This window comes from Oncorhynchus masou, chromosome 29 (genome assembly GCF_036934945.1).
Source record: "Oncorhynchus masou masou isolate Uvic2021 chromosome 29, UVic_Omas_1.1, whole genome shotgun sequence".
In the NCBI taxonomy this organism is placed as follows: domain Eukaryota; kingdom Metazoa; phylum Chordata; class Actinopteri; order Salmoniformes; family Salmonidae; genus Oncorhynchus; species Oncorhynchus masou.
In genome coordinates, this window is record NC_088240.1 from 39,990,868 (window position 1) to 40,005,171 (window position 14,304).

Here is a 14,304-nt window from a genome sequence, read left to right on the forward strand (position 1 = left end):
AGCTTAGAGATGAGCTTTGAGGGCACTATGGTGTTAAACGCTGAGCTGTAGTCAATGAATAGCATTCTCACATAGGTGTTCCTTTTGTTCAGGTGGGAAAGGGCAGTGTGGAGTGCAATAGGGATTGCATCATCTGTGGATCTGTTTGGGCGGTATGCAAATTGGAATAGGTCTAGGGTTTCTGGGAAATGGTGTTAATATGGGCCATTACCAGCCTTTCAAAGCACTTCATGGCTACGAACGTGAATGCTACGGGTCTGTAGTCATTTAGGCAGGTTACCTTAGACCTGTTTAAAGGTCTTACTCACGTTGGCTATGGAGAGCGTAATCACACAGTTGTCTGGAACAGCTGTTGCTCTCATGCATGCCTCAGTGTTGCTTGCCTCAAAGTGAGCATAGAAGTGATTTTGCTTGTCTGGGAGGCTCTGGTAGGCTCGTGTCACTTTGTAGTCTGTAATAGTTTGCAAGCCCTGTCACATTCGACGAGCGTCGGAGCCAGTGTAGTACGATTCAATCTTAGTCCTGTATTGGCACTTTGCCTGTTTCATGGTTTGTCAGAGGGCATAGTAGGTTTTCTTATAAGCTTCGGGTTAGAGTCCTGCAACTTGAAAGCGGTAGCTCTACCCTCTAGCTCAGTGCGAATGTTGCATGTAATCCATGGCTTCTGGTTGGGGTATGTATGTACAGTCACTGTGGGGACAACGTCCTAGATGCACAAATTGATGAAGCCAGTGACTGATGTGGTGTACTCCTCAATGCCATCGGAAGAATCCCGGAACATATTCCAGTCTATGCTAGCAAAACAGTCCTGTAGATAAGCATCTGCTTCATCTGACTACTTTTTTATAGACCGAGTCACTGGTGCTTCCTGCTTTAATTTTTGCTTGTAAGCAGGAGTCAGGAGGATAGTATTATGGTCAGATTTGACAATTGGAGGGCGAGGGAGAGCTTTGTACACGTCTCTGTGTGTGGAGTAAAGATGATATAGAATTGTTTTCCCTTTGGTTGCGCATTTAACATGTTGATAGAAAATAGGTAAAACTGATTTAAGTTTCCCTGCATTAAAGTCCCCGGCCACTAGGAGCGTCGCCTCTGGGTGAGCGGTTTCCTGTTTGCTTATTTCCTTATACAGCTGACTCTTAGTCAGTGCCAGCATCTGTCTGTGGTGGTAAATAAACAGGCGCACATTTTTTTAATGAAAACTCTCTTGGCAAATAGTGTGTCTACAGCTTATCATGAGATACTCTACTTCAGGCGGGCCAAATCAAGGGACTTCCTTATATTTCGTGCACCAGCTGTTGTTTACAAATATACACAGACCGCCCCCCTCGTCTTATCGGAGTGTGCTGTTCTATCTAGCCAGTGCAGGGTCTATCCTGCTGAATGTTTTCCATGTCATCATTCAGCCACGATTCGGTGAAACATAAGATATTATGTTTTTTGATGCCCCGTTGGTAGAATATTCGTGATCGTACCTCGTAACATCAGGCTGTGCTCAAAAAACAATGGCAGATGGAAGAGAGGGTAGTGCGGCAGCTGCCGCTTCTCCAACAGATGCTTTTATTTCATCTAAAACATCAGGTGTACGCCGACCCCAGCTCAGTAACTCATGCAAAGATTTAAAATGCAATTATGTGTTTTATCTCCAGTACATTGCCATGATTGTCAGTTATGTAGCTGCTCTTCTGATAATCTCAGTGCGCCCTTGCTGGGATGACACAATCAATCTACTGCCGAATATCAACACCAAACACATTGGTTCACCATTCCACGGGAGAGGACAGTACACAGCATACCATAATGATCTGAATAATGGCCAAGTCTACCTCGCTCCCTATTCCACTGAACCGCTTAGGCGTAACATACACAAGTCCAACATTTATCGGAAACTGTTAAACTACCTGTTCACTACCCTCCTGCTCGCCGGGATGTGCAACTCAATCCTGGGCCTAACATCACCGAGCCAGCCTCAATCCTGGGCCCAACATCACCGAGCCAGCCTCAATCCTGGGCCTAACATCACCGAGCCAATCTCAATCCTGGGCCTAACATCACCGAGCCAATCTCAATCCTGGGCCTAACATCACAGAGCCAGCGACACTCACCGGAGTGGAAAGCAGTGGATGGCCTTGTCCATTGATCGTCGCCGCTGCAGAAGTGGGTGAGTGCTATGGTCCCATGGTTTCTCTCGACTCACCCAGCTCCAGGATGGAATTTGACTCTTCAAACATATCCAAGTCACTATATGCAATCCCTGACTCTGTTTCTGGTACGCAAGCTGTTTTATTTAGTTCACCGCATCCAGTGCAAGCGGGAGGGATTGTTAATTGCACTATCGAACTGCCCCTAATCAAAATTAAACAAAAACACTGTCAGAAAACACAGAAAATGTAACTTTTTTCAATGTGTCAATCCCTCTCGAGTCCTCTGGGACCCACGAGCTAAGCCCAAGGGACTACTAGGGGGGCACTTGAACATTCGTAGTGTCATTCCAAAAAGTGATCAAATTCATCATCTTCTCACAGACTCCAACCTTAACTTCCTCTGCCTTTCAGAGATATGGCTCCATAAAAACTCTCCACATGCTGCTTTGATTGTGCCTGGCTACAATGTTTTCAGGAGAGACAGTATTGAAGGAAGAGGAGGGGGTCTGATGATTTACATTAAAGAACATATCCGATGCAAACAAATTGGGTGGTCTAGAATGTTTTGGCCTGAACGTTACACTGTCTCTCAAAATGTATTTTTCCCTTATTGAAATTAATAGACCACCTTCCACCAAAAGTGTGTTTTTTGATCAGTTTAATAACATGCTTAGGGAATGTGATTTTGGGAAAGAGGTCATCTTAATGGGAGATTTTAACATTAATTATGAAGACAATTCTTGTAGGAAACCCTCAAACGGATCACTAATACCTTTGACCTTACACAGCTAGTTAAATGGCCAACCAGGGTGACTTGTTGCTCTAAAACACAGATTGATCTGGTGTTCAGTAATAAACCAGAGAGAGTGACTAAATCATTCAATATGGTTACTGGGCTATCTGATCATAATCTGACACTTATAGCCAGCAAGCTTTCTAAGGGCAAGTTTAACCTCTCTACTGTTAGAAAGCCGGATCAACTAAGAATACCTAAGAGTGAATTAAATTATTTTGAAAATGCAATTAAGGGAATTAACTGGAATGATCTCTTGTCCTATACAGACGTGGAAGCTGATAGTCAGGTTTTTCTATCCACAATCCAGACTACAATAAACGGCTTCCTAATGAAAATCCAAACCTGGCTAAAAGACAACTTTTCCTTGGCTAAATGGAGAAATCTGGAAATTGATGAAAGAACGAGAGTATGCTCTAAAAACAGCCCTAAAATCCAAATTAGAGCGTGATAGATGTAGGTTAACCATGTTGAGAAATAAGGTGATGAAAGAAATCAGACAGGCCAAGGCAAACTTATTTATTAACATAATTGGTGAAGCAAAGGGAAATCCTAAATTGATCTGGGAGAATCTAAAAATGTTAACAGGGAAAGACCATAAGTAGCACTGCAAAAAGACTGGAAGTCATGATGAATAACAATCTAACACAGGATGCAGTCGAAATAGCAATAGCCTTCAATTCCTACTTTATTGACTCTGTCTGGGTACTGACACAGAACCCCTCCACTGGTTTCTTGGGCTCAGTCCTAGTGAATGATGCTCAACCTGTCTTCATCATAAGGGAGGGTTTCTGAGTCTAAGGTGAACAGGGTGATAAGCTCACTAAAGAACTCGACAGCCAAAGATGTGTTTGGGCTGGACTCTACCTTTCTTAAAAACTACCAAGAGTCAGTCAGTGGCCTGATTACTAAGGTCACCAACACATCTATTCGCCAGGGGGTGTTTCCAACTGTATGGAAGTCAGCCATAATAATGGCCATCTTTAAATCTGGTGACCCTGCTGACGTGAGTATTTACAGGCCCATTAGTATACTACCTGTGGTGTTGAAAAGTGTGCAACAGAACAACTGATTGCCCACCTCAATAACAGCCCCTTCACATTACACTCCGTGCAGTTTGGCTTCAGAGCGAAACACTCCACAGAAACCGCCAACTGTTTTCTTCTGGAAAATGTGAAGTCCAAGTTTGACAAAGGGGCGTTGTTGGGGCTGTGTTTCTGGACCTACGGAGGGCTCTTGATACTGTTAACCACGAGGTTCTCATCACAAAATTGTCCAAGTTCAACTTTTCCCCCGATGCCGTGAGATGGATGAAATCATACCTTGAAGGCAGAACTCAGTGTGTCAGAATGAGCAATGAGCTGTTGCCCACTCTTAGCTATGATGTGGGCGTGCCCCAAGGGTCAATACTAGGGCCCCTAATGTTCAGCCAGTACATTACTGATCTGCCTTCTGTCTGTACTGGGTCTGAAGTTCAAATGCATGCAGATGATACAGTGATATATGTGCATGCAAAGAGAAAACAACAAGCTGCACAAGAACTCACTACTGTAAAGGTCCAGGTTACAAAGTGACTCAGTGGCTCATGTTTGCATCTCAATGTGAAAAAAACTGTCTGCATGTTCTTCACAAAGAAGACAACTGATGCTACCGAGCCAGTTGTCTATGTGTCAGGGGAGAAGCTCCAGGTGGTATCTGATTTTAAGTAACTTGGCATCATACTTGATTCCAACCTCTCTTTTAAAAAGCAGGTGAAAAAGGTAATTCAAATAACCAAATTCAACCAAGCTAATTTCCGATTTATATGAAATTGTAGAGGTAGCAAAACTGTACTTCAAATCTATGATACTCCCCCACTTAACATACTGCTTGACTAGTTGGGCCCAAGCGTGCTGTACAACATTAAAACCCATTCAGTCTGTCTACAAACAGGCTCTCAAAGTGCTTGAAAGGAAGCCCAATAGCCATCATCACTGTTACATCCTCAGAAATCATGAGCTCATGAGTTGGGAAAATCTTGTGCAATAGACCAACGCATGTCTTGTATTCCAGATTCTAAATGCCCTGGCTCCCCCTCCACTCAGTACTTTTGTTAAACAGAAAACCCAAACATATGGCAGCAGATCCACAAGGTCTGAAATGGGAGGTGACTGTTTAGTTTTCTTAAGGAAAAGCACCTTTAGTCAATCTGCTTTCTCTGTGAGAACTTCCCATGTCTGGAATACACTGCCGTCAGACAAACATAACCGCACCACCTATCACACTTTCACAAAAACATGAAGACATGGCTAAAGGTCAATCAAATTTGTGAACATAATCCCTAGCTGTGTATTGCCGCTTTCCATGGTGTCTGTTGTCTGTAGCTTGTGAGGTGTGGAAACACTGTTGTTTTTATGGATTTTGACTTGTTGCTTGCTTGACCTATGTTGCTCTGTGTGTGCTCACTGCTCATTGATTGTCTGTATTGTAATTGTTTTTAATAACCTGCCCAGGGACTGCGGTTGAAAATTAGCTGGTTGGATAACTTTTACCGGAACTTTAACTGAAACGTTGATTAATGTGCACTGTTCCTGTAAAAAAAAAAACTTAAACTCAAAGTCAATATTGATGGTAAGGGCAGATTTCCCACTCGTCATAGGCAGATTGTTACGAGGCACCCCGCCCTGTGTTCTCTATACCTGCGTCTCTTTCTCTTGCCAATGACGAGGATTTTGGCCTTGTCGGGTGTCTGAAATACATCCTGTGCGTCCTGCATGTTGAAGAAAAAGATCTTTGTCTAATCCGAGGTGAGTGATCGCTGTCCTGATATCCAGAAGCTCTTTTCTGCTGTAAAATACGGTGGCAGAAACATTATGTACAAACTAAGTCACAAATAATGCGAACCCCCCCCAAATAATAGCACAATTAGTTAGATATCCATAAAACGGCTGCCATTTCTTCAGGCGCCATCTCTTTTTCAAATCAGCACCCTAGCTGATTTGGAAAGGCACACACCTGAGACAGGATTGTGTCAAGGCACAGATCTGGGGAAGGGTACCAAAAATGTCTGCAGCATTGAAGGTCCCCAAGAACACAGTGAGAAACAGGATTCTCTGGTCTGATGAAAGCAAGGTTGAACTCTTTGGCCTGATTGCGAAGCGCCACGACTGGAGGAAACCTGGCACCATCCCCACGGTGAAGCATGGTGGTGGCAGCATCATGCTGTGGGGATGTTTTTCAGCAGCAGGGGCTGGGAGACTAGTCAGGATTGAGGCAAAGATGAATGGAGCAAAATACAGAGAGATCCTTGATGGAAACCTGCTCCAGAGCACTCAGCACCTCAGACCGGGATAAAAATGATCCTTCCAACAGGACAATGAACCTAAGCACACAGCCAAGACAACGCAGGCGTGGCTTGGGGACAAGTCTCTGAATGTCCTTGAGTGGCCCAGCCAGAGCCCGGACTTGAACCCGATCAAATATCTCTGGAGATACCTGAAAATAGCTGTGCAGCAACGCTCCCCATCCAACCTGACAGATCGTGAGAGGATCTGCAGAGAATGGGAGAAACAATCATAGACTAAAATACGGAATTCTGTTGTGTAGAATATAGAGGAGGTGGTCGGAGGTTCCGCCTGTCACTTGTTCTCAACAGGCAGCCAATCTCAGAATGGAGACTTGAAGAGGGAGACTGCAAGGTCCAGGCACTGCTGCTCTCTTTGTTCTGAGTGTTTGCAGTGCTAGTGTTTTTAAGTAATCTGTGTATCTCACATATTATGTGCCCAGCATGATAGTGCAAGACAACTTTTAATCAGATAACTACAACATGACAATAACCGTAGCTGTAGCTGATGTAATGAAAGGTTGGAGGGTGGTTGGTAATGGATGACATCAGGTGGATCCCCATCTGGGTGTTGGGCAGAACACCTAGATCCTGGAGAACAGGAGCAGAGTTATAGGGAACAGGGTAGGAGACAGACGTAAACAAGCAAACGCACAGGTTACACTTTACTGTGAGAAAATTTGATGGATTAGTGCAGTGTTATAAATGGGAGATATGTGCTTTCAAACTATTTTGGAAGGTATAGCCTACCTCAAGCTGGTCCCCCTCCGACTCAGAGCACAGAGAATCAGACTGATCCGTACGCACTGGCTCTGGTGGGGCTTGAACAGTCAATGGTCCTAAAGTAATTTGAAGGTAAATTGAAGAGGTATATTTTTATAAACTACCATTAATTGCTTTCTCAAATGTCAACAAATGCTTAACATACTTTGTCTATTGGGCTTCACTGAAGTTTAGGGCATCAGGGCTTTCAGTGGTCAACCATCAAACTACTCCAACTGGAGAAGATTGTTGGCTTCCACCGAGGTAACCCTAGGAAGAGAAAAAATATCAGTGTTGGGGAATCTAAAACTAGCTTCAGGTTATTTTGTGTGCAAATGCAAATAGTTATTATCTGAGATATTTTATATATTCACTTTAACAGATGGTGACCCCAGCTAGGAGCAAAAGAGCAGCGAGGTTTCCCAGGTCTCGCCTTCCTTTTGTCCTTCTTACATTTTTGCCTGGATGCCGTAGCACTTGGTTCCCTTCTTGACTCTGCTCCGGTAGCTCTCCTTCTGTTTCTCCTGTGCCTTGTCGACATTCACTTTCACCTTGATTGATAACAGGAATAAATGCAATTATGGATCATTTTACAAATACATTTCTTCCTCTTGGAGGGCCAGAATTTTAATTAACAGCGGACAATCATTTTTACCTGGTCAAAAACCTCCACATCCTTCTCAGTCCGTGCCTGAAGGTAGTACGCGAAGGCGTTCTGATCTGGTCGCCAACTACCACCACATCAGTTGGGGTTTCAGTGATCTGAAAGTACGTTATACAAAAATAGCAATAGACAAACAACACTAAGTCAATCACAATTTTGAAAGACTACAGTATATGTAATAATTATATCTACAATTGCATTGTTTACCTTAGTCAACAGCTGCGGCTCCCTTCCGTACTTGGTGGAGGCCTGGAGGCTGCTGTTGTGTACAAAGTGAATTACCTTCAGGTAGTTCTTCCCCATTCCTGGTACCCGTCAAGGGACTTGCCCATGGCGGTCTTGAGGGTCTAATTGGTTCATTCACCAAACCTGGAGGAGGGGGCTAGAAAAGCGATATCTATTGACACTGTAAGATATTGAAATATGTCTGATTATGTACCATGGAAAAACAAAAACAAATTGTAAAAAATAAATTTAAAAAACCATTGGTGATAGAATATAACCTATAACATCCGTACCATGTTCAAGTGCTCATGACCTTAGTCACTCAAGAGGACCTCAGGAGAACCGTGGGTGTTGAAGATGTCCATCATCGCCTTGGAGGTGGCCTCTCCAGTCTCGTCCTTGATGGGTATCATACAAAAAAATACATTTTTGGTTCCAAGCACCCTTTTTGATGGGCTACAGAAGGGAATTTAAGGTTAAACACGTTCTCTTCTTTTACTGAATGGGTGCCACACACTTGGTAAAGTGATCATTCTCCGTCAGACATCAGCTGTTGACATTCCTTGATTTTGTGAAGGGTCAAATGAGGTCCACCCCTAACACTTAAAGCTACATTACATTAATGTACATTAATCGGTGTCATCCAGTATGCAGATATTCATATTTGTAAGGATACTGACACACACATTCTATAATATTGAACTCTGCTGTGGTCGAATAAAGCAACCATTACAAAACAACTTATCAGGGCAAAATTTGAATTGGGAGACTTACCGATCAAGTGCCATGGTGAAACAACTTTGATGGACTTCAACTCCGGGGCCACAGTCTTCACACTTTCAAACTTCTAGCAGGTTAGACAGGGTACTGACCTTTAAGCAAAAAGTGACAAATTGAGACATTGCGTGCTCTCTGATATGACATTAATTGAAATCATAATAATTTCATATATGACAGAGATTGATAAACAATGAGATTGATAAACAAAAGCTTATTTCACTTGCCCAGCTGTCCACCCCCTTGACAATTCCCCATGAGAAGAAGCGTAGGTTGATTTTGGAAATCATGGGCTTCCCTCCGAAGTAGCCAGCATGCATCTCGGTCAGCACGGCCTCCTTCTCCTCCTTAGTAAAAATCACCATCCTGTGTGGCTGGCCATCCTTCCCCCGTTGGTACGTGTGGTTGCCTAACAAGTTGGAATAGACGAGTTGTTGACATACCCAAGTCTAAGTACATTTTCACTGCTATGGCACTTTTTGGTAAGGGGACACTATTTGGCATGACAGATGATAGTCCCTAAATGAGATTTGGATGGGGGGGGGGGTAAGGGCACCTGGGTTGGTATTCTGCCGTTATTAATACAAGTTTAGATAGCTGGCTAGACTAGACATGGCTAATTGAGTGACTGTCAGTGACTGACATAAGAAGATAGAAACTGTTGATTCACAACAACCTTTCTAAATTGCACCTTGAGTATCTTACTATTCTAACTCACAACAGTAAATTGAGACCCGACTGAGTTCTAAAAAAAGTATTATGCTCAGGTAAAACAATTTGGCAAATCTATATTTCCAAGTCATATTCTTGAAGATCAAGCGGTATTCCTTTAATTGGAATGACTAGAAATCTGACAGACTTTGGTTTTTAACGTAACGACATAGCCTATAGAAGCCTACATAACCAACCCATAAAGTAAAATGCAACATCCATTACAGGCGAGCTATGTAAACTCTAATATTGATTTGTCCTGCAATAGATGTCGTTCAATTGGTAATATTCATTTTGCCTTCTTCTAATGCCTCTTAAAGGGAAAGTCATCTAAAAGTAACTGAAAGTAATCCGATTACGTTACTGAGTTTGGGCATTAAAAAAATTGTTACTGATTAAAATTTTGGAATGGTAACTAATTACTGTAACAGACTACAACCTACCCAACCCTGCTTACCATCTCATAACCGGTAATCAGATGTATTTATTTTTGCTTGCAGGAATGAGCTTCCATACTGATCTAACTCGGTTGGATAGGACTAAGGTTGGTTTTATATTACGACTCCTTGTATTATATAAAATAGCGTATTGCTTATTCAGGGTTTTTTGTTCTTGAATGTAGGTCTCAAGGATTAGAATTTGATGAACACTATCACATAGGCTATAATATTTTCCTAACATGCATGTTTTTCAAATCAGATGACTGAAAATGTATACATTTCAAATATCATAGATGACCGCCTCCCCAGGTGGCTGGTGTGGAAATATGCGCAGAGGAAATGATGTGGTAATTGTCCTCTTATTACAGTGAGTTGCAGGCTACTTCCTCCTAGGATTTGCCGTAGCCTAGCTCTGCTACATGAAATATCCGCCTAGGGGTTATTACCGTTCGTATATGGAGTGAAGAACACCAAAGCTTATGGAACTCTGGCGAAGTTACTGACCGCAATTTTGCGTTACTTTGGATTATGAACATTCGTTGTATTGTAACATAGTATCGAAGCCGAAGTAGGGCAATGTCGGCTGAAACCGGAGTCTTGCATTTAAGAAACCAAACAAATAGGCTCTTGTCGGTGAATTTTCGGGATATAGCAGAATAGCCTGACTTGTGCAGTAAGCACATTGTAGGTTACGTCTGTGCGTCCTCAAATCACTTCGTAAGTTTTACATGCAAGGTAAGTTGTTTTGGTTTGTTTATATATTTTATTAGGAATGTCTGGCTACCTGTAGGCTCGAGTCCTATGCGCAGCCTATACTTTGGACTTGCGGGGACCCTATAAAGAGTACAAATGTAGCCTTGTATGTAGCCCACGATCACATTAGTTTTTTCGCTCAATAAGGCAGTGAGTGGCACATTCCGTCTCTCACAAGCTTTAGGTCAACCAGATAAGGTTAATTTATCTATTTTAAATATTAGCCCTATTATTTAGGTCACTTTTTTTCAATTTGGAGAAACAAGAAACAATACATAAAACGACTGTTGTGGAGGAAAACATTTGTGTTACTATTTACAGAAGCCTAGACAGGATCTACGTTACCACAAAAAACAACTCAAACTTCTCGTGACTCAAGTATGTCAAGATATAGGCTAGATTTGGGTATTCGTTTGGCGGCGATTTTTGATGCTCAGGGGTTCCAGTCACTCGTAGGCTCAATTGCGTCAAATGTTCTTTCACTTTGTTAGTGTGCCTTTTGTCATGTAGACTTTGTTGGGAGCATCACTCCTTGATCGTGTGTTTCCATCAAGCCCACGCTGGGCAATAAGCACCACAATGGTCCTGTAGCCAGAGTGGGGGAAGAACTATAAATATTTAACGAGATTGGGGCACACATTAAATACTCCCTGATAGTGTGCTGTCTGTGCACACAAGTGAACTAACTAATTACTTTTGGCCTCACTTTGGCTACATTACATAATATGAACACTTTTTTATATAGCATGTACTTATTAAATATTTGTTCATTACGTTTTGCACGAGTATGTTTTAAGACAAACCCTATCACAGAAATGAGGTGCAGAAAAAAAACGTGATCAAATGATCATGCGGCAAAGATTTGAAAGGCATTTCCTTGGCAAAGTAAGCAGACTGGTGCGTCTGAATCTGGTGCATATTTCATTTGAAAGGTATATGGATTTTTGTTTGACACTTACAGGTCATTGGTGTCATAATTTAGAGGTCCTGCTCTTCTCAATGAACTTCTCTCAGGTTACACACACACACACAGACACACACACACACACACAGTCATTTATTGGCTGTGAATGTCAATCGTAATATTAGCAGTTGTCCCTCACTCCCTTCTAATTGATGAAACAACTCATCTCCTTTACATCCCATGGACATCAGTGTCTCTCCAGTGTGTCGTAAAGTCTCCAGGGTTAGCCTCCATGCTAAAATGAGTCAAGAGGTCGTGGTGATGATGTGTAAATTCTCTGCTATCTGAGTAATCGGGTTACAGCTGCGACTACTATGTGAGAACATCGTAATGTGTCGAGGCAGGTATCGCCTAGAACCTTGAAAATAGTCTCTTTGAAGCTGATGATTGACTGCCCTACTGTTGCCATTGTCACACATGTGCACGATATGTGTATTGGCAGGTGAATTTGGTCATGGAATAGACTTCTAGACAGCTTGGAATACACAAATGAGTGGTCGTCACTGGTCATTTCTTTGGTTGGAATCAATATTGAAGGGAATCTGTAGCTCTGACCTGTCTATGAAACAATGCTAGAAATGGTGCCTATAACTGATAGAAATGTCTTTTGAGGAGCGTTGTTAATAATAGTTTGTACCTACTAATGGAGCTGTGTGAGTGGTTGGTGAACTGGAGTGTCTCACTAAGGTTAGTTGATTCCTGGAGTCTGCTGATCGCGGTCAGATAGCGCGACGTCAGTCAGTCTGGACGGAGACAGGGCTCCCACTCTATTCAGTTGAGGTGAAAGGTCCATCTGACTTGTTCGTGCCTGCTCACCCATGACGTCCTGATAAGCTCTCTTTCTCCAGTGTCCCTCCTGACAATGTAATCATTGTGCTTCGGGCCAATGACACTAGTGGATGTTGTGGAAATCTATTGTCGACAACTCAGAGCGTTAGCGCTCCTTTCTTCCATAAAGATGTCAAGTTAATTTCAAGTAGCGGTCAAAGCGATGGTATCTTGCGTATGTGATTCTGGATATGACCATGTTCCCTTTGACGCTCCTTAATGTTTTTTCAAAACTTTATTTGACTTATGGAGTATTATCTGCGAATCTGTAAAAGGCTATTTGATTCATGCACCCTTCACCTACTGGGGTATTACAATGGCGTACAGCAACCAGAAATGCTCTATTCTGATGTTTTTGGTCAAGTCCATTTCAACGCCAAGTGTTCATGTTGGGTTAGTGGGTTCAACATAGTTTCTGATTCATCATACTGTAATGTCAATTGTTTTTAACAGACGGTTTCTAATTCTCTCCCATAGACACGATCAAAGTAATTATTCCCACATTACATGATATCCACTTCCATTGTAGCAGATAGGCTGGCCTTTCCTCAGCAGATCCGTTCCGCAGCTGTTCTTTCAGAGCACCACAGTGTATAATTTGCCCACCGAGGCCTGAACATTTCAGAAAGCAGAGGCGCGCGAGAGAGAGAAAGAAAGAGCGCGATGGAAAGAATAGTCCTCCGACAGCAATCATTTCTCTGTGCACAGTAATTTGGCTGTCAGAAACAGCTGGCAGTATGGGCTGAGACAATAGCAGAGCAGGGGGAGAAGAGAAGAGCTTGCCTTGCTCGGAGACAGAGCGAGGGAGCCCTAGTTGGCCTGCTGGAGGATCAGGTTACACACACGCTGTCATTAACAGCAGACTGTGCCATGCACAGAGATGCAGTGCTTCAAGTCTGAGCAGGAATCTGGGGCTAGCTCAGGCGTGGTGGTGTAAGTGCCTCCGTCTCAAACCAGCCTGGGAGTGAGAGAAGAGGTTGTGTGAGAGAGAGCGGAGGAAGAGCGAGGGAGGCGGGACTTGGCGGAGACTCCGACGACAGACGAGCGATCTCCTGTAGTCACGCTGTGACGCCGGCGCGTTTTTGGATTCCAACCCTTTTTAAACATTGTGCGTTTGAGCTACAGACTGCTGTGTTGTTGCATTGGATTCGTATATTTCTTCTGCAACCACTAATACCAACCATTAGTTAACGGGGGCTGAGCTAGAGCTGCGTTTTGCTCTCCTACGCTTACAAGCTACAAGAGAGTCGTCAGAAGGTAGGAAGTTCTACATAGAAGATCATATTAAATCCCAGGACATAGTGCCTTAGACTACTGCAATGTGCTCGCATAGTTGCTGTCAAACTCCACACAGTTGTCAGTGACTACTTGAATATTAATTTCTCACTGAGCAAACAATTTCTGTACTTACAGCATTCTTATAAATGCATTTTTTTTTAAATCAGGTTTTTGCTTGGTGGACTTAAAAAAAAATTGTTTTATTAACATTTGTCAATAAAACTCACGAGTGCAGCTGTTTTATTTCAAATAATTTTGTTTTCCTCGTATCCTTGGTTGTCCTGAAAAGCAAATGGCAAAACAGTTAATTGCGAGGCTAAATATGAATGAAAGTAGTGAATTTGAGCTTCTTCACTGTGGGATTTCCTGAGACTGATCAGGTTTTAAGGACCCATCAGCTGGGAGGTTGGCACTCTTGACCTTATGTGGTTGCACACTGACATGCGAGTAAATTGTACTTTTAGTTTTCTGTCTGGATTAGAGTTGGACCTGGCAGTTGTAGATGCGGGGGGCTGCGTAGGAACACAGCATGTGTGTGGCATTGCTTGTCCCCCCCCCCCCGATTTCCCACTGCTTTTTAAGACTGTGTTATTTTTAGTCAAAATCCTTGAGCCTTTAATAATCATAAGCCCTGTGCAGCCAC

At 42.8% G+C, this 14,304-nt stretch overlaps 1 protein-coding gene across 2 annotated transcripts in view; it reads left to right on the top strand.

Moving 5' to 3' along the window:
- Positions 1–10,221: 10,221 nt before the first annotated feature.
- Positions 10,222–14,304, top strand: part of LOC135519638 (activin receptor type-1-like) — a 35,999-nt gene continuing 31,916 nt past the window's right edge. Inside the window, exon 1 of one of the 2 annotated variants that reach the window (XM_064944880.1) lies at positions 10,222–10,573. The gene's annotated coding sequence lies outside the window, so the exon portion shown is untranslated. Of the gene's footprint in view, positions 10,574–13,240; positions 13,641–14,304 lie in introns of those variants that run through there. The other variant, XM_064944881.1, reaches the window with a different exon arrangement.